Genomic DNA, 22,703 nt, shown 5'->3' with positions numbered 1-22,703 from the left:
GTGTATTGCTCCCTCCACTCACAATGCTCTGCTTTCTAGTCTCCCAGGCAGTCTGTGCCCCATCAAACTTGACAGACCAGTTCCTAGACCCCCCCAAGCAGTCTCTGCTCCACCCACCCCAGCCCTTTCCTGGGGACTAACCTCCAGAGCCGAGGTCTTGGTGCCCAGTCCCCACCCAAGTGTCTCAATTTTTGGTTACTGTGCCAGTAGTTCAGATGATTTGTTTGGTTCTCGCTCTGCTTTTCAGAAATCCCACTTACTGCTACACTCTTCTCTGCATCTGAAGATTCCTCTGATTCGGTTGATCTTTCTGTCAGGTAGGTGACTCTTCAGGGTGTGGGATCCCTTTCTCCTCCACAGTTCCCTTTTGGGAGCACCCGTCCAGTTCAGATTCACCTTGTCTCACTCTCCTCTTTTCTCTGGTTTTACCTTGTAATGTCACGAGATTCTTGCTGTTATTGGAGTTTAGGTTCTTCTGCCAGCGATTGCTTGCTGTTCTGTGTGAGTTGTTTAACCTGAAGATGTGGTTTTTTTTGTTGTGTTTGTAGGAGAGGGTGAGCATGTCTCCCTACTCTTCCACCATCTTGCCTCCTCTCCTTTTTTTTTATAGTTTCATTCCATTGTGATCAGAAAAGTTTTTTATGATTTAAATCTTTTTAAATTTATTAAGATTAATTTTATGGCTTAACATGACTTATTTTGAAAAAACTTCCATGTGCATTTGAGAAGAATGTGTTTTCTGTTGTTGGTTATAGTGTTTTGTGTATGTCTGTTTGGTCTAATTGGTTTATAGAGTTGTTAAAATCCTCTGTTTCCTTATTGATCTTCTGTCTGTTTTTTCTACATATTCTTGAGTGTGGGGCATTAAAGTTTCCAATTGTAGAACTGTTTACTTCTCCCTTAAATATGGTTCATTTTTGCTTTTACATTTTGGGGCTCTGTAGTTAGATGCAGATACATATGCAATTGTTATATCATTTTATCAACATATTATGTCTTATCTCTTGCAACTTTTTCTGACTCAAAATCTGGGTTTTCTTTTCAGATGATAACATAGCCACCTCAACTCTTGTTTGGTTACTATTTGCATATAATAACTTTTTACATCCTTTTACTTTCAACCTCTTTGTGTCTTTGTATTCAAAATTAGTATCTTGTGGACAATATATACCCATTTTAAAAATTTCTTCTGTCAATCTCTGCCTTTTAATTGGAAGTTTTAATCCATTGGCCTTTAATGTAATTACTCAAAGAAATGACATATCTTTCTTTCTTATTGAATTATAGTTGATTTGAATGCTTTATTGGCTTCAGGCATACAACATAGTGATTCAATATTTTCATAGATTATGCCCCATTTAAAGTTATTACAAAATATTGGTTATAATTCTTGTGTTGTACAATATATCCCTATAGCTTATTTATATTATACATAGTAGTTTGTACCTTTTAATCCCCTACCCCATGTTTCCCCTCCCCCCTTTCCCTCTCCCCACTGCTAAACACTAGTTTGTCCTCTATATCTATGAATCTGTTTCTTTTTTGTTATATTCATTTGTTTGTCTTATTTTTTAGATTCCATGTATAAATGATAACAGAGTATTTGTCTTTTTCTGTCTGACTTATTTCACTAAGCATAATAACCCTGGTCCATTCACATTGTTACAAATGGAAAATTTTTCATTCTTTTTTATGACTGATTAATAGCCTATATATATATATTCCACATATATAACATATATATGCATATATATATATAATACATACTTATCCTATTTTCTGTGTATTATATGTTCTTTGTTACCCAATTCCTCTATTACTGCCTTTTTTGGTATTCATTTATTTTTGTGGTATGTTATTTTTATTCCCTTTTTTCCTTTCTAACTAGTTTTTAGTTACTTCCTTAGTTTCCCTTTCAGGGATTATAATTAACATCTTAAACTTATAACAACCTAGTTCAAATAATACTTAGTTTCAATAGTATACAAACATAATCCTCCTATATATCTCTATAAATAGTTTTATTTCTTAGGGAAACATATTTATACATTGTGTGTCTAGTATCATAGACTTATGTATGATTATTGTTTTAAGAATTTGCCTTTTATATCATATAGAAAAAAAAAGAAGAGACACAAACCAAAAATACAATAATACAGGTTTTAATACTTACCTACATGGTTGCCTTTACTAGTGTTCCTTGTTGCCTCATATGACTTTGAGTCACTCTGTAGTGTCATTTCAATTCAGCGTTCAGTCCATAATATTGGTTTACATTTTTTTTCCTTGCAGCACTGTAAATATTTCATCCAGCTTCCTTCTGGCCTCCATGGTTTCTGATAGCAAATCAGCTGTTAATCTTATTAGCATCCCTTTAACGTGATAAGTCACTTCTCTCTTTCTGCTTTCAAGATTCTACAGTTGTCTTTATCTTTTGATAGTTTGACTATTTTATGACTCATGGATCTCTTTGGGTATTACCTGTTTGGAGATTTTGGAGTTTCTCAGACATTTTGATTCATGTTCTTCATCAATTTGGAAGCTTTGACTATGATATGATTTTTTCAAATAATCTTCTGTCCTCTTTTTCTCCCTTCTTTTATTACCATAATTGTGTATGCTCAATTATTTCCCACAAATATATCAGACTCTGTTCAATTTTCTTCAGTGTTTTTCCTTCAGTCCCAGAATAGATCATTTTAAAGGTCCCATTTTTAAGTTTTCTGATTTTTATCTTCCTGCTCAAATCTGCTGTTGATCCCATCTACTGAATATTTAATTTATATCATTGTATTTGTTGCCTCCAGATCTTCTCTTTGGTTCATTTTTATAACTTAAATCTTTTCATTGATGTTCTAATTTTGTGAATATACCATCTTCCTGGCTTTCTTTAGTATTTTTTGTGCCTGCTTTCCTTTAGTCTTTTTGGTTTATTTAGTATGGTTAATTTAAAGTATTTTTTCTATCAAAATGGCTGAAAGACTTAAATATAAGACAAGACACCATCAAACTCCTGGAAGGGAACATAGGAAAAACATTCTCTGACATCAACCTTACAAATGTTTTCTCAGGTCAGTCTCCCAGAGCAACAGAAATAAAAGCAAAAATAAACCAGTGGGACCTAATCAAACTGACAAGATTTTGCACAGCAAAGGAAACCCAAAAGAAAATAAAAAGTCAATTTAGAGAATGGGAGAAAATAGTTTCAAATGATGCAACGGACAAGGGCCTAATCTCTAGAATATACAAGCAGCTTATAAAACTCAACAGCAAAGAAAAGCCAACAACCCAATGGAAAAATGGGCAAAAGACCTGAATAGGCATTTCTCCAAAGAACATGTACAGATGGCCAACAAGCACATGAAAAAAATGCTCAACATCCCTGATTATTAGAGAAATGCAAATCAAAACTACCATGAGATACCACCTCACACCAGTCAGAATGGCCATCAGTAATAAGTCCACAAATAACAAATGCTGGAGGGGCTTTGGATAAAAGGGAACCCTCCTGCACTTTTGGTGGGAATGTAAGCTGGTACAGCCACTGTGGAGAACAGTTTGGAGATACCTTAGAAAATTATGCATGGAATTACCATATGACCCCGCAATCCCACTCTTGGGCATATATCCAGACAAAACGTTCCTTGAAAAAGGCACATGCACCCACATGTTCATTGCAGCACTATTCACAACAGCCAAGACATGTAATCAACCCAAATGTCCACTGATAGTTGATTGGATTAGCAATCTGTGGTATATATACACAATGGCATCCTACTCATCCATAAAAAAGAACAAAATAATGCCATTTGCAGCAACATGGATGGAACTAGAGACTCTCCTACTAAGTGAAGTCAGAAAGAGAAAGATAAATGCCATATGATATCACATATCTGGAATCTAATATATGGCACAAAGGAACCTTTCCACAGAAAGGAAAATCATGCATGTGCAGAACAGACTTGTGGTTGCCTGGTGGGAGGGGGAGGGAGTAGGGCGGATTGGGAGCTTGGGGTTAATAGATGCAGACTATTGCCTTTGGAATGGATTTGCAATGAGGTCCTGCTGTGTAGCACTGGGAACTATGTCTAGACACTTATGATGGAGCATGATAATATGAGAAAGAATGTATACATGTATGTGTAACTGGGTCACCATGCTGTACAGCAGAAAAAAATTGTATGGGGGAAATAACAATTAAAAAATGTAAAAATAAAATAAGTAAAACTTTCCTCCTTTGTAAAGAAAAAACTAAAAGAAGGAAAAATAAATAATACCAAGGTCTGCATGTGTCACTAGAATTGAAAATAAATATGTTAAGAAAAATAAAAAAAGATTTTTTCTAGTAAGTTCAATGTCAGGGCTTCTTCAAAGACAGGTTCTTCCAGTTAATTTTTTTCCTTTGAATTGACTATATGCTTTTAAATTTCTATGCATTCTTTGCAATTTTTTGAATATTAAAATTTGGATATTTTAATATTATAATATAGTAGTACCTCTGGAATTCAGATTCTCCAGCTTCTCCAAGGTGTGCTATTATTGGTTGTTGAAAGCTTTGCTTGTATTCAACCCATATTGTGGCTGAGTTTTCCTTGAACTCCAGTAGCTTAGGAAAAGAAAACATCTTTCTCAGTCTCTGTGGATTAACTTTGTGCAAGGATACACCTTTAATACTTTACCAGACCATTTATAATTCTACCTTAGCCCTTACTTCCTTATTGCACTGAGTGCACATAGATCATTCAATGGTGAAAGCTTAAGGTCTTCTCATGTATTTTTCTGAGCATGAATCCTGTTTTGGCCATGAATGTGACTTTCTAAAATTCCTTAGTATACATGAATGCTTTTTAATGCCCTAAATTTCCCAAATATACTCTCTCTTACTTGTCCCCCCAGCTAAAGGAGGTTCATTGTATGCCTTAAATGTACTATTTTGCTCTAGGCTGCTTTGAGTTCTTCAATAGCCTTATGATGTTCTTGAGAAATGCCTGATTTTTTTTCTACCCTGAGTGGATTCCTGGTTATGCAACACGGATTCAAGTGCCTTATGTCAGTACTCCATATAGTTTCCAAGGAATTTAGAATGATAATTTGCAAATAAAATCTGCTCAGTTCCCTCTGCAACAAGGGACAAAAGTCCCATAATGGGCATGTGTGCTCTCATCTTCAAGACTGCTGCCAATATGGAGGGGTGGCAAGAGAAGGTAAAAATACCACAACATTTTCTTACCCTTTAAAGATGCCTTTTCTTCATTCAGCATTCACTTGGTTGTTATAAACTTTTGGTATCCATGGTATTCAGAATTCTGACAGAATTAGTTTCTTGTTTTTGTTGTTGATGATGATGTTTCTGTGGAGATGCAGGAGTTTGAAGTTTTCTATTTGCTATTTTCCTGATGTCACTTCCAATCTCTGGTTTTTAATTGGTGTTTTTAGACCTTTTGCATGTAATATAATTATTGAAATGCTAGGGCTTATTCTGCCATTCTACTTTTTTACACCTCTTCTTTAATATTTTATTAGATTATAGTTGATTTACAATGCTGTATCAATTTCTGCTGTATGGCATAGTGACCTAGTCATATATGTGTGTGTGTATTCTTTTTCTCATATTCTACCTTTGTTTTTTGTTTGTTTTTGCTTCTCTGGTTTTTTTTCTGCCATACTGTGATTATAGAAACTTAACAAAGTTTATTTTACCTTCTTGGCTGTCATAGCAATGGCTGGCTTTTTTTTTTTTTTTTTTGGAGAGAAATCTTCTTCCCCTCTTCCTGCCAGCTTCATATAAAGTTATTTTCCTAATGAAAAGTCTTGTATCACTACATCTGCACTAAGTGTAGATTTCTTTTTCTTTCCTATTTTTATTTTTTCTTTTTAGAGCCTCAGAGGTGGCATATGAAAGTTCCAAGGCTGGGGGTCAAGTTGGAGCTGCAGCTGCAGGGTTAAGCCACAGCCAGGGCAACACTGAATCTGAGCCACATCTGCAACCTATACCACAGCTTGCAGCAACACCGGATCCCTATCCCACTGAACGAGTCCAGGTATCAAACCCACATCCTCATAGAGACAACATCAAGTCCTTAATGCTGAGCCACAGTGGGAACTCAATCTTTTTCTGTTTAAATAATAAAACAAGTATTTCTATTCTTTTAGTATCTCAGCAATGGTTGTTTTGTTATCTAAACAAGATGTGGTTACCTCATTCTTGAAGACAGTTTGCCCATATCTTTCTTTGCGTTAATGAGGATCACTTGTCCAGAATAGAGTATTTCATCCCTTTAATCTGCCCAGCTATGGCTACTTTGTGCATTTTAAAAGTCTTCTAATTCCCAATTTAAACTTGTCACAGCTGGCCATCTTGTTCATAAAGTAAATCATATTTCTTTTGCAAAACCATAGACAATGTACTTAGTAAACACATTTTCTATCTCTAGTCTCTCAATCTTCACCAGCCACAGCAAATTTATTAACAAAAGAACTCTTTTTCCTATGCCTGCAAGGTATATAACTACCTGATTTAGGAAAAAATCTTCCACCTTCATGACCTTACTGAGACTTCTCCCTTCCCTATCTCACACCCAAACACAAAATACATTTTACCACTTCTTTTTCTGCCCCAACCATGGTTCTAGTATTCATGAAAGAAAGTTTTAGAGGTGGATGAAGATGGCGGAGGAGTAAGACATCACGTTCACCTACTCCCACAAACACATAAAAAACACATCTACATGTAAAATGACTCACACTGAACATCTACTGAATGCTGGCAGAAGAACTTAAACCTCCAAAAAGGGCAAGAAACTCTTGTCATAACTAGATAGAACAAAAGAAAAAGAGAGAAAAAAGGAACAAGGACAGGAATAGCATTCCTGAGAGGGAGCAGTGAAAGAGAAAAGGAACCCACATCCTGGGGAGACACCTAACCAATGGACAGATCAGCCAAGATGGAGGGACCTTAAAGTTACTGAAAAAAGCACAGCAGCTAGACTGAGGAGTGCAAAGTAGAACAAGATCCACACAGATCATTTGCACCACCACACTGGACACCACAGCCTGAGATGCTCAGGTGGGGTCTGGGCACTGGGACTTAGGCTCTGGAGGTCAGTCCCAGGCAGAGGACTAGTGTTGGCTGTGTGGGGACAGCATAAGGGGATAAGGAGCACTGTGCCATAGGCAGAAGTGTGGTGTACTACAGGCTGGGGAGTGGAACACCATAGCAGAGGGAACCCTGGAGGACTGGGCCCACAGGAGAAGAAAGGTGCCATTGTTGGGAAGGGCAAGAAGAGAAGGGGTGGACCACCATGGGAATCTCCCTGTACACATGAAGGCTCTCAAAGGGTGGGGCACCTCTGGTGCAGGCTATGAGTGGCAAGAAGCCACTTAATTTGGCTATGGGATACTGGGCACTTTTTGTGCATGCTAGGGGTGGCCAGGCAGCTCTTATGTCGGGTAAGGGCAACAGGGTGTGCTAAGTGTGATGTGATGCCTCTTGTGTGATATACAAGCAGCAGGGATGAAATGCAGCTGTCATCTCAGAGGCCAGAGGGAGGCTTGGCCCACCACCACTAGGGGCCTATGAGTGGGCTCGACCTGCGGCCCCAGTCACCTCAGGGGTATGCAAAAAAGAAAAAAAAAGAGGGCACTGCAACCAAGCACCACACACTATTGTTCTCACCCCCCCTGGGAACACACATGCCCTGCAGCTGCCACAGTGAAACACTGGGCAGTACCCAGACCTGTGATCACTGTCCCTTCCCAAGACCCTACAACTAGGAGCAGCTGGTGCAGCAACTCCTGCATATGCTAAGCCAGACAGGGTGCTTTTTGTGTGGTCTACAGGTGGCAGGGGCAAACCAACACAGTAATCTCTGACTCCAGAAGTGGATGTGGCCCACTGCCACTGGGGATCCCTGAACAAGAACTGCTTGCAGCCCCAACCACGTCAGAGGGCACCACAGAGAAGGACATTGCAACAGAACACAACCTTTTGCTGCTCTCACTCCACTGGGGGCACATCTGTCCTGTTGTTGCCAATGCCAAATGCTCTGGGCAGTGGCCAGATGCTTGATCTTTGTCCCTTCCCAGGAACCTACAACTAGGAGCACCTGGTGCAGCATCTCCTGTGAGGCTAAGCAGGAGGAGGTGCTTCTTGCATGGTCTAATGTTGGTGGGGGCAAACCACTGCAGTTATCAACTCCAGAGGTGGGCATGGCTTGCCACCACTAGGGTTCTGTGAAGAGGCACCACTTGGGGCTGCAATCACCTCAAGGACACCACAGAGGAGGATATTGTGACCAAACACCACCTGTTGCTCTTGCACCCCTGGGAGCACACTGGCCCTGTTGCTGCCACTGCCGAATGCTCCAGGAACTGCCCACATGCTTGATCTCTGTCACTTTCCAGGATCCTGCAACTAGGAGCAGCATGTGTAGCACCTCCTGAGTGGGCTAAGTGGGATGGGGTGCTTCTTGCATGGTCTGCAGTTGGTGAGGGCAAACCACTGTAGTTATCAATGACTCCAGAGGTGGGTGCGGTCTGCTAACACTAGGGGTCCCTGAACAGGCACCACTTGAGGCTCCAATCACCTCAGAAGAGAGCACTGTAATTTAAAACTGCCTGTTGTTGCTCTCACTCCCCTGGGAACTCACACACCCTGATGCTGCCACTGCCAAATGTTCTGGGCACCTTATAAATCTGCCTAAGGCTCATTACCACTTCCCAGGGCCATGCATCAGAAGAAGCCTGTGCCACCTTCCTGCAGTTCCTTGCTGCTGTGAAGAGCCCGGCAACCAGGCACTGACTACTAGAACTACCAAATGCCTCCTTATACCTCAAAACACACTCAGCACCCTGGAGATAACAGCCTGCTCACACTGAAGAAAGAGACAGCAAATATTCAAGCTCCCAGATAAAAATAAATAGAAACCCCCCAAATACAAAGGGGCACTCTTGCGTAGAAGTAGCCCTCCAAGGCTACAGTTTGGCTTCCCTAAACTTTAAGAAAAAGAAAAACATAAGCAAGATGAAGAAACTCAGAAACCATTCCCAGTTAATGGAAGAGAATTCACCTGAAGCAGCAAACAATGAAACAGACATGTGCAGTCTGACAGACATTGAGTTTAAAATGGAGATAGTGAAAATACTGAAGGAATTAAAGCTGAATATCAAGGAATTAATAGCATATAAGAACAGTAATGCAGATTCCTCTATAAAGGAACTAGAAAATAAAAGGAGGAACATAGAAAAATTAGAAATTTCATTTGCAGAGATGCAAGCTGAGCTAAAGGCACTGAAGAGCAGAATGAATAATGCAGAGGAACAAATTAGTGACTTGGAAATAGAATAATGGAACTCACCCAATAAGGACAGCAGACAGAAAACCAAATGAAAAAAACATGAAAGCAATGTAAGAGATCTATGGAATAATATAAAGTGATCCAATCTATGCATAATAGGAATTCCAGAAGGAAAAGAAAAAGAAAAGGGGATTGAAAATATATTTGAGAAAATTATGTCTGAAAACTTTCCAAATCTAAAGGAAACTGATATCAAGATATAGGAAGCAGAGAGGGCCCCAAACAAGTTGAATTCAAACAAGCCCGCACCAAGACATATTATAATAGAAATAGCAAAAGTTAAAGAAATGATTGTAAAGATGGTGAGAGAAAAACAAAGAGTTAATTAAAAGGGAATCCCCATAAGACTATCAGCTGATTTCTCAAAAGAAACACTACAGGCCAGAAGGGAGTGGTAAGATATTAAAAGTTCTCAAAGGAAAAAATCTGCAGCCTAGAATACTCTATCCATTAAGAATATCATTTAAAATAGAAGGGTAAGTAAAGAATTTCTCCAACAAACAAAAGCTAAAAGAGTACAGCAATACTAAACCCATTCTAAAAGAAATACTGAAAGGTTTTCTCTAAATTAAAAAAGGAGCAAGAATAAATAGGATGGAGGAAACTACAATTTTAAAGCAATCACTTCAATAAGCCAGCATACAGATCTAAAAGACAAAAAAGAAAAAAAACTACTGTAAAGGCAATGATAAACAAAATAAACAGCAAAAGGGCAAACATGAGCATGTTAAAAAAGGACTTAAAAATCATAGAATGTGGGGAAGGAAAGTAAGAAAATACAGATTTTTTTTAAAATACTGTGTTTCAGTCTATATGACTATCAGGCTAAAGCAAGCAGATACAAGAAGGCATTAACATACTTAAAAAACAGGGCAACCACAAATCAAAATGAAACATTACATTCACAAAAACTGAAAAGAAAATACTCACGCATAAAATAAATGGGAATCATCCAACAAAAAAAAGAAAGGAAGAAAGGAGAAATATACAATCATCTGGAAAACAAGGTTTAAAGTGGCAATGAATACATATCTATCAATAATCACCTTAAATGTCTATGGACAGAATGCTTCAATCAAAAGATACACAGTGGCAGATTGGATAAAAAGGCAAAAACTTTCAGTCTGTTCTCTACAAGAGAATCACCTTAGGGCAAAGGACACATATAGGTTGAAAGTTAGGGGATAGGAAAAGATACTTCGTGCCAATGGACAAGACAGGAAAGCAGGAGTTGCAATACTCATATCAGACAAAATAGACTTTAAAACGAAGGCCATCTAGAAAGAAAAAGAAGGACACTATTTAATGGTAAAATGATCCATTCAAGAAGAGGATATGTCAATATGTATGCCACTAATATGGGTACACCTAGATACCTACAACAAATACTAATAGACATAAAAGGAGAAACTGATGGGAATACAATTATAGCAGGATATGTTAAAACCCGACTGATATCAATGGGCAGATCCTCTAGACAGAAAATCAATAAGGCAGCATATCCTAAATGACACAGTAGAAAAGCTAGACTTAATTGATATTTTCAGAACATTACATTTTAAAAATCAGAATATACATTCTTTTCAAGTGCACATGGAATATTCTCAAGTATTGACCACATATTGGGGCTCAAAACTAAATTCAACAAATTTAAGAGTATAGAAATTACTTCAAATATCTTCTCTGACAACAATTGCATGAAACTAGAAATCAACCACAGGGAAAAAAAACGAGAAAAAAACTAACTACATGGAGACTAAACAACATGCCACTAAAAAACCAATGGGTCAATGAGGAAATCAAGAAGGAAATTAAAAAAAATACCTCGAGAAAAAGGACAATGAAGACACAACCACTCAAAATCTATGGAATGCTGCAAAAGCAGTGCTCAGAGGGAAATTCAGAGCACTACAGGCCTCCCTCAAAAAACAATAAAAATCTCAAATCGACAACTTAACATACCACCTAAATGAATTAGAAAAAGAAGAACAAGAAAAACCTAAAGTCAGCAGAAGGAAGGAAATCATAAAGATCAGAGAGGAAATCAATAAAACAGAGATTCAAAAATCAATGGAGGTAATCAGTGAAAGGTAAACAAAATCAACAAACCTCTAGCCAGACACACCAAGAAAAGGGGAGAAAAAACCAAAATAAAATAAGAAATTAAAAAGGAAAAATATCAATGGATACTGCAAAATACAAAAAAAAAGGATACTATGCATAATTATATGCCAACAAATTTGACAACCTCGAAGAAATGGACAAATTTCTAGAGACTTACAGCCTGCCAAAACTGAATCAAGAAGAAATAGATCAACTGAACAGACCAATCATTAGAAACGAAATTGAATACGTCATAGAAACAATCCCTCCAAATAAAGGTCAAGGACCAGATGGTTTCACAGGCGAGTTCTACCAAACATACAAAGAGGAATTATACCCAACCTCCTTAAACTTTCCCGAAAATTTAAAGAAGAAGGAACACTCCCAAAGACGCTTTATGATGCCACCATCACCCTACTACCAAAATCAGACAAAGATACCACCAAAAAAGAAAACTATAGGCCAGTATCTTTGATGAATATAGACACAAAAATTCGCAAAAAAAATTTTAGCCAGCTGAACCCAAGAAAATATAAAAAAGATCATATACCATGACCAGGTGGGATTCATCCCAGATTCACAAGGTTGGTTCAACATATGAAAATCAATATACATCATTCACCACATCAAGAAAAGAAAAGTCAAATACCACATGATCTTCTCAACAGATGCAGAAAAAGCATTTGACAAAGTCCAACATCCATTCATGATACAAATTCTTACCAAAGTGGGTATACAGGGAACATAACTTGATATAATAAAAGCCATTTATGACAAGCCCACGGTAAATATAATACTCAGTGGAGAAAAGCTGAAAGTCTTCCCACTAAAATATGGAACAAGACAAGGATGCCCACTCTCAATACCGTTAGTCAACATAGTACTGGAAGTCCTAGCCACAACAATCAGACAAACAAAAGAAATAAAACACATGCAAGTTGGATGAGAAGAGGTAAAACTGTCCCTGTATGCAGATGACATGATACTATATATAGAAAACCCTAAGGACTCAACCCCAAAATTACTTGAACTGATCAACAAATTCAGCAAAGTAGCAGGACATAAGATTAACATTCAGAAATCAGTCACATTTCTGTATATTAAAATGAAATATTAGAAAACGAATACAAAAATACAATACTTTTTAAAATTGCACCCAAAAAAATCAAATAACTAGGAATACACTTGACCATGGTGGTCAAAAACTTATATGCTGAGAACTATAAAACATTAATGAAGGAAATTAAAGATGATGCAAAGAAATGGAAAGGTATTCTATGTTCCTGGGTTGGAAAAATTAATATTGTGAGAGGACAAGATGGCAGAGGAGTAGGGGGACACGCTCGCCCTCTCCCACAAACACAACAAAAAAAGCACATCTACAGAATAAATGACTCGCACAGAACAGCAACCAATCGCTGGCAGAGGAACCTAAACTCCAATAATGGCAAGAAGCTCGTGACATTACTGGGCAGAATGGGAGAAAAGAGGAGAGTGAGAGAAGGTGAATCCGAGTGGGACGGGCGCTCCCGAAAGGGAACTGAGGAGGAGAAAGGGATCCCGCACCCTGGAAAGTCACCTACACGGGGGAAAGATCAAACAAACCGGAGGAATCTCCAGATGCAGAGAAGAGTGTAGCAGTAAGTTGGAGTACGGAAAAGCCAATCAAAAACCGAAGAGACGATCTGGACTACTGGCACAGTCACCAAAAATTGAGACGCCTGGGTGGGGGCTGGGCACCAAATCTTTGGCTCCAGAGGTTAGTCCCCGGGAAAGGGACGGGGGACGCCTGGATGGGGGCTGGGCACTGAGACCTAGGCTCCAGAGGTTAGTCCCCTGGCTGGGGGGGGCGGGGCGGAGCAGAAACTGCTTGGGAGGTCTAGAAACCATTTGACGGGGCAGAGACTGCCTGGGAGACTAGAAAACAAAGCTGTCGCAGAGGAAGGGAGCAATACTCTAGGGGGAGAGAAGTGGAAAGCGTCATCAGAGGAAACCTGGGAGAAGAGCCTGGTCTGCGCCCCATCTGGGGAGGGGAGATAAGAAGGGGTGGGTCCCCATAGAATACCCCCCACGCCACAGCAAGCTTACAGGCCTGCTAGCTAGCTGAAAGCTGTGCTTCCCAGTGCATCCCCTCCCACCACCCCCTACGCTCTCCCGAACCTGGGGCTGCCTGTCATCCAGGAGGGCTGGCCTCAGCAATTGCCTGAAGCCTACCACCGCAGGGGCTGTCCCTGCACAGACCTGCTTGCCATTTGGAGGGGCTACACTTCCGCAGAGTAGCACCAAACACCACCAGCCCCCGAGAAAAGGCCTGCAGCCCAGAAAAGCTAGAACAAGCCTAGCCAGGCCATGAATAGATCTGCCCAATTCTCGGATGGTTTTGCTGACTCGGGCTGCCCTGGAGAGGAGCCTCTTGGATTTCCAGCGGCCCTGCTACCCACCCAAGCCCCCAGGGGGTGCCCTAGTGGACCAGCTGCATAGGACTGCCAGCCCCCTGGAGGACTCCCTGCAGCCCAGAAAAGTTGCAACAAGCCTAGGCGAGTTGGGAAAAGATCTCAGCCGGTTTTTCTGAGTCAGGCTGCCCCGTGGAGGAGCCTCTTGGGTCTCCAACGGCCCTGCTACCCGCTCAAGCCCCCAGGGGGTGCCGACACCTAGTGGACCACCTGCATAGGACTGCCAGCTCCAGGCAGGACACCCTGCAGCCCAGAAAAGATGCAACAAGCTTGGCCAAGCTGGGAAAAGATCTCAGACAGTCTTTCTGAGTCAAATGCCCTGGGGAGGAGCCACTTGGGTTTCCAGTGGCCCTGCTACACGCCCAAGACCCTAGGGGGAGCCCCACTCCTGCAGAATATCTGCTAAGCACCACCAGCCCCCTGGAAGACCCCCTGCAGCCCAGAAAAGCTGCAAGAAGCTTGGCCAGACTGTGAAAAGATCCGCCTACATTCTCAGGCTGTCCTTCTGAGTGGGGCTGCCCTAGGGAAGAGCCTCTTAGGTTCTCAGTGACCCAGATAGCTGCTCCAGCCCCCAGGGCGTGCAGCACTCCTGAGGAACAGCTGTCCAACACTGCCAACCCCCTGCAAGAACCCCACAGCCTAAAAACACCAGAGCAAGCGCTACATGACCAAGTGAAATCTGCTACCATTGTGGTGTGGACCTCCCAGTCCTGTCTGCCCTCAGGAAGTCCTCCTTTGCTTCAAAGAAACACTGTTAGCCCCATCAACACTCCAGAAAAGCCACACTGCCTCAAAAGAGATTGACCAACAACGCCAGCCCTCAGGAAATATTCCACGGCAGTGACAAGGCAAACACTGCCCGATCACGGAGAGTACAACTCCCTCAGGAGAAAGAAAACAACAAGCAAGATGAAGAAGCTGAGAAACCACCCCCAGTTAAACCAACAGGAGAACTCACCCAAAACAGTCAACAATGAAACAGATCTCTGCAGTCAGACAGACCTGGAGTTCAAAAGAGAAATAGTGAAAATACTGAAGGAATGAAGAGAAGATAGGAACAGTAATGCAGATACCCTCAGAAAGGAACTAGAACATATAAGGAGGAGCCAAGAAAAACTAGAACATTCATTTGCAGAGATGCAAACTGAACTAAGGGCAGTAAAAACCAGAATGAATAATGCAGAAGAACGAATCAGTGATGTGGAAGATAAAATAATGGAAATCACCCAATCCGGTCAACAGACAGAAAACCGAATCAAAAAACTTAAAAGCAATATAAGAGACCTATGGGATAATATAAAGCAGGCCAATCTACGCATAATAGGAATTCCAGAAGGAGTAGAAAAAGATAAGGGGATGGAAAATATATTTGAAGAAATTATCCATGGAAACTTCCCAAATCTAAAGGATACTGGGTTCAAGATACAAGAATCACAGAGGGCCCCAAACAAACTGAATCCAAATAGACCCACAGCAAGACACATCATAATAAAAATGGCAAAAGTTAGTGATAAAGAGAGGATCCTAAAGGCAGCAAGAGAAAAACAGAATGTTACCTACAAGGGAACCCCCATAAGAATATCAGCTGATGTCTCTACAGAAACACTACAGGCCAGGAGGAATGGCAAGAGATATTTAAAGTGCTCAAAGGAAAAAATATGCAACCTAGAATACTCTATCCAGCAAGAATATCATTTAAAATAGAAGGGGAAATAAAAATTTTTTCCAACAAGGAAAAACTTAAAGACTACAGCAACACAAAACCCAGGTTAAAGGAAATATTGAAAGGGCTTCTCTAAAGCAAAAAGAAAGGAAGGAAAGGGAAGACAAAAGAAAAGAAAAAAAAATAGAAGAAGAGGAAGAACTAGGACTGAGGAAACTGCAATCAGAGAGCAGTCACTCAAATAAGCCAGCATACAGATTTAATCATGAACATGCTTCAAACAAAATAAAATTAAAAAGAAAAAAATAAATAAGAGTCATCAAAACCATAAAATGTGGGCAAGGGATGTTAGGAAGTAAATAACCCTTTTTGTTTGTATGTTTCTCTTCTTAATTTTAATGTAGTAAAGAAGTGTTTGAACTTACAGGACCATCAGGCTAAAACACACAATTATGGGAAGGGGTTAGCATACTTAAAAAGCAGGGTAACCACAAGCCAAAACCAAATGTTGCATTTGCAAAAAATGAAAAAAAATACACTCAAGCAGATAATAACAGGAGACCATCCAACCAAAAGAAAAAAAGAAGAAAGGAAGAATGGAGAACCATAGAATCAACTGGAACACGAGGTTCAAATGGCAATAAATAATCATCTATCAATTATCACCTTAAATGTCAATGGACTGAACGCCCCAATCAAAAGACACAGAGGGGCTGAGTGGATAAAAAGGCAAAAACCTTCAATATGCTGCCTACAAGAAACCCACCTTAGGACAAAAGATACATATAGATTGAAAGTGAAAGGGTGGGCAAAAATATTTCACGCCAATAGACAAGACAGGAAAGCAGGAGTCGCAACACTCATATCAGACAAAATAGACTTTAAAACAAAAGACATAAAGAAAGGCAAAGAAGGACACTACTTAATGATTAAGGGATCCATCCAAGGAGAGGATGTTACTATCGTCAACATATATGCCCCAAATACAGGAGCACCCAGATACATACAACAAATATTAACAGACATAAAGGGAGATATTGATGAGAATACAATCATAGTAGGAGACCTTAATACCCCCCTCACATCAATGGACAGATCCTCTAGACAGAAAACCAATAAAGCAACAGAGATCCTAAAGGAAACAATAGAAAAGTTAGACTTCATTGATCTCTTCAGGACCCTACATCCAAAAAAAATCAGAATACACATTCTTCTCAAGTGCACATGGAACATTCTTAAGAATCGAGCCCATATTGGGACACAAAGCTAATCTCAATAAATTTAGGAGCATAGAAAGTATCTCAAGTATCTTCTCTGACCACAATGCCATGAAATTAGAAATCAACCATGGGAAAAGGAACGAGAAAAAACCTACTGCATGGAGACTAAACAACATGCTACTAAAAAACCAATGGGTCAATGAGGAAATCAAGAAGGAAATTAAAAACTACCTTGAAACAAATGATAATGAAGACACAACCGCTCAAAATCTATGGGATGCTGCGAAAGCAGTGCTCAGAGGGAAATTTATACCAATACAGGCCTTGCTCAAAAAAGAAGAAAGATCCCAAATGGACAACTTAACCCTCCACCTAAATGAATTAGAAAAAGAAGAACAAAAAAGACACAAAGTCAGCAGAAGGAAGGAAATTATAAAGATCAAAGAAGAAATCAATAAAATAGAGACTCAAAAAACAATAGAGAAAATTAATAAAACCAAGAGCTGGTTCTTTGAAAAGGTGAACAAAATTGACAAACCCCTGGCCAGACTCACTAAGAAGAGGAGAGAAAGAACCCAAATAACCAAAATTATACATGAAAAAGGAGAAATCACAACAGATACTGCAGAAATACAAAAAAACCATAAGAGAATACTATGAACAACTATACGGCAACACGTTTGACAATCTGGAAGAAATGGACAATTTCCTAGAATCTTACAGCCTGCCAAAACTGAATCAAGTAGAAACAGACCAACTGAACAGACCGATCACTAGAAATGAAATTGAAGACGTCATAAAATCACTCCCGACAAATAAAAGTCCAGGACCAGATGGCTTCACAGGTGAATTTTATCAAACATATAAAGAGGAATTGGTGCCCATCCTCCTTAAACTCTTTCAAAAGGTTGAAGAAGAAGGAATACTCCCAAAGACATTCTATGATGCCACCATCACCCTCATTCCAAAACCAGAGATACCACCAAAAAAGAAAACTATCGCTCAATATCTTTGATGAATATAGATGCAAAAATTCTCAACAAAATCTTAGCCAACCGAATCCAACAACATACCAAAAAGATCATACACCATGACCAGGTTGAGTTCATCCCAGGTTCACAACGATGGTTCAACATACGCAAATCAATCAGCATCATACACCACATTAACAAAAGAAAAGTCAAAAATCATATGATCATCTCAATAGACGCAGAAAAAGCATTTGACAAAGTCCAACATCCATTCATGACCAAGACCCTCGCCAAAGTGGGTACAGAGGGAACATTCCTGAACATAATCAAAGCCATTTATGAGAAACCCACAGCAAATATAATCCTCAATGGGGAAAAACTGAAAGCCTTCTCACTCCAATCTGGAACAAGACAGGGATGCCCACTCTCACCACTGCTCTTCAACATAGTTTTGGAAGTCCTAGCCACAGCATTTAGGCAAACAAAAGAAATAAAAGGCATCCATATAGGAAGAGAAGAGATCAAACTGTCACTGTATGCAGATGACATGATACTATACATAGAAAACCCTAAGGACTCAACCCCAAAACTACTTGAACTGATTCATAAATTCAGCAAAGTAGCAGGATATAAGATTAACATTCAGAAGTCAGTTGCATTTCTGTATACCAGCAATGAAATATTAGAAAAGGAATACAAAAATATAATACCTTTTAAAATTGCACCTCACAAAATCAAATACCTCGGAATACACCTGACCAAGGAGGTAAAGGACGTATATGTGAAGAACTATAAAACTTTCATCAAAGAAATCAAAGAAGACGCAAAGAAATGGAAAGATATTCCATGTTCCTGGATTGGGAAAATCAATATTGTAAAAATGGCCATACTCCCCAAAGCAATCTACAGATTCAATGCAATCCCTATCAAATGACCCAGGACATTTTTCACAGAACTAGAACAAACAATACAAAAATTCATATGGAACCACAAAGGACCCAGAATTGCCAAAGCAATCCTGAAGAACAAAATCAAGCAGGAGGCATCACTCTCCCAGACTTCAGGCAATATTCCAAAGCCACAGTCCTCAAGACAGTGTGGTACTGGTACCAAAACAGACATACAGACCAATGGAACAGAAATAAACCCTGACACTTATGGTCAAATAATCTTCAACAAAGGAGGCAAGAATATAAAATGGGAAAAAGACAGTCTCTTCAGCATGTATTGCTGGGAAACCTGGACAGCTTCATGCAAAGCAATGAAACTAGAACACACCCTCACACCATGAACAAAAATAAATTCAAAATGACTTAAAGACTTAAAATTAAGACAAGACACCATCAAACTCCTGGAAGAGAACATAGGCAAAACATTGACATCAACCTTACAAATGTCTTCTCAGGTCAGTCTCTCAAAGCAACAGAAATATAAGCAAAAATAAACCAGTGGGACCAAATCAAACTAACAAACTTTCCACAGCAACAGAAACCATAGACAAAAACAAAAGGACAACTTAGAGAATGGGAGAAAATAGTTTCAAAAGAAGCAATGGACAAGGGCTTAATCTATAAAATATACAAGCAACTTATGCAACTCAACAACAAAAAATCCACCAACCCAATGGAAAAATGGGCAAAGGACATGAATAGACATTTCTCTATAGAAGATATACAGAGGGCAACAAGCACATGAAAAAATGCTTAACATCACTGATTATTAGAGAAATGCGAATCAAAACTACCATGATATACCACCTCACACCAGTCAGAATGGCCATCATTAATTAATAAAGCCACAGATGACAAATCCTGGAGGGGCTATGGAGAAAAGGGAACCCTCCTGTACTGTTGGTGGGAGTATAAATTTGTACAACTACTATGGAGAACAGTATGGAGGTACTTTAGAATACTATACATAGAACTGTCATATGATCTAGCAATCCCACTCTTGGGCATATATACGGACAAAACTTTCCTTGATAAAGACACATGCACCCGCATGTTCATTGCAGCACCATTCACAAAAGCGAACACATGGAAACAACCTAAATGTCCATCGACAGATGATTATATTAAGGAGATGTTTTATATATACACAATGAATACTACTCAGCCATAAAGAATGACAAAATAATGCCATTTGCTGTAGCATGAATGGAACTAGAGACTCTCATACTGAGTGAAGTAAGTCAGAAAGAGAAACACATATACAATGTAATATCACTTATATCTGGAATCTAACATATGGCACAAATGAACCTTTCTACAGAAAAGAAACCCATGGACATTGAGAATAGACTTATGGTTTCCAAGGGGGATGAGGTGGGGTGGATTGGGAATTGGGGGTTAATAGATGCAGACTATTGTCTTTGGAATGGATAAGCAATGAGATCCTGCTGTGTAGCACTGGGAGCTATATTTATTCACTTATGATGAAGCATGATAATGTGAGAAAAAATAATATATGCATGTATGTGTTACTTGGTCACCTTGCTGTTCTGTAGAAAATTGACAGAACACTGTAAACCAGCTATAATGGAAAAAAATAAAAATCATCATAATAAAAAGAAACCTTTAATCTCCTTGCATGCTTCATGGTTATTTGCTATAAAAGTAATCTCCTTGCTCTCTCTTTGAAGTATCCATAGTTAGGGTTTTTCTCTAAATAAGCCTCCCACTTCCCTGCAGAAGAAGTATCATAAAGTGTTTAGGAGCAGAATGTCTACAGTCACACTTCTTGGATTTAAAGTATGGCTCTATCATGTACTAACTTATAACCTCAAACAATCAATTTAATTGCCTTATGGCTCAGTTCCCTCATCTGTAAGATGGGAATAACAATAGCAATAATACCTACTTCATATTTTTTCATGATTAAATATGACAATCTATGTAAAATACCTAAAATACATAGTTAATACTAGAAGTGTTGGCTAGTATTTTTTTTTTCAGGAGAGATTCTGAGAAGATGGTAGAGTAGTTGGATGTGAGGGTCACCTGCTCACACCAATACATCAGAAATGCATCTACATGTGGAACTATTCACACAGAAAATTTGCTGAATAGTTGCAAAAGACCTCAGGATTCTGACAGAGCAAGAAAATCTTCATGAAACTGGATAGGACAAACGAAAGAAGAAAAAGAGGGAGAAAATGATAAAGTGGGATGTGATCTGCACTCCTAGGAGGTAGGTAGAAAGAGGAAAAGCTTCTGCACCCTGAGAGTGCCCCCAACAGTGAGTAGAACAGCCTGGAGAGAGGATGAACTTTAGAGTATTGGAAAAGAACTTAGCTATCAGTGAGAACCAGTTAAAATGGAAACAGTCCTCCACAAACTGTCATTGCTACCACCCTGCACTTCCCAATTGTATGATGGTATGGGCAAGGGTCAGGAACTGAGACTCCAGCTTTGGAGAGCAGACTCAGAGAGAGCTGGGAATGGCTACATGGGAAAAAATGGGGATATCTTATATTGCAAATCAACAAGAAAATTTAAAAAATGAAGTTCAGACATAAGTACTTTGTTCATGAATAATTGTTCAATTTTCCATCCCTATAATGACCATGGGTGCAATTTTTATTAAAAAGTCTTCCATATGGCTCCTTGCATTAGCCATGGCTATATTGTTAATGGAAGAACACTTTCACTTCTATCTCAGCACCATTGGTGATGCTTTGTTCACAAAAGATGTGTGCTATGATCTGGACATGTGTTCCACCTTCAAATTCATATTCTGATATCCTAAACCCAATGGTATTAGGAGACAGATCCTTTGGGAGATGCTTAAGTCATGAGGGTGGAAACCTCATGAATGGGATTAGTGCCCTTATAAAAGAGACCCCACAGTATTCCTTAGTCTCTTCTACCATGTGAGATTATAGCAAAAAGACATCTATGAGCCAGAAATTATACCTTCACCAGACACTAAAAGTGCCTTGATCATGGATTGCTTAACCTCTAAAACCGTGAGAAATAAATTTCTGGTTTCTATAAGACACCAAATTTATGGTATTTTTTATATCAGCCTAAATGGACTAAAATAATATGTTTTGCTTTCTAGTCTGTACTAGTTATGTCTACTTAGATCATAAAATATCTTTGATCTCCAAATTTTTACCAACCATAGCCTCATGAAATGTCTTCCATCATCCTTCTTGCATTGGCCACATGGCTACTTTAAGAAAGTTATTTTCCATTTGCCTATTGCTCTTCCCACTGTGTTTACTTTGTTCATGAACAAATACTCTACCTCTTTGTTGGCATTGACCATGGCTACTTTGTTCACAAGTCTTTCACTTTAAATTTCTTTCATCTCCTTTACAGCATTGGCCATGGATACTTCATTCCTGAAGAAAGTCTTCCCATTCTATGGAATCTTCAGCTTCCAGATCTTGACAACAGTTCCTAGTTTGTATCCCTTGTTTTTATTGCATATTCAAATGCAGCTGATGAAAGCTTCACATATGCATATCCTCCTGCCAAATACCAGTAGACTAATAGCCAAATAATTTGCATCAAACAAGATACTGTATTATGACTGCTGCTATGTCTCCTAATTTAGCTGGGGTATCTTACTGATATGATATTCCCTTATAACAACTCACTGCATTTCTCCACCTGAATATTCTTTTTCGGAGCAATACAGTCATCAATCTTGCTATCTCCTTGTACCTCCTGGTTTTACCAATATCTTGACAGCATATAGAGAGACATATAAAGAATATTCTAACCCATACAAAGGCTCAGGCAAGGATAGCCACATGGGAGACTTCTTTTGGATTCATTCACTACCATTTTGTACTATATATCTTTGCCAATTGATAAACATTGATTCCAGTATTCATGCTTTATGTTTCATCCTACTAATTTATCCAACCCAAGAAAAACACAACTCTAATCTGAAAAATATGCTATAATCATGATGGTGCAATGGCC

This window comes from Phacochoerus africanus, chromosome X, assembly GCF_016906955.1.
Source record: "Phacochoerus africanus isolate WHEZ1 chromosome X, ROS_Pafr_v1, whole genome shotgun sequence".
NCBI classification, from domain to species: Eukaryota; Metazoa; Chordata; class Mammalia; order Artiodactyla; family Suidae; genus Phacochoerus; species Phacochoerus africanus.
Note: the sequence above shows the minus strand (reverse complement) of the source record.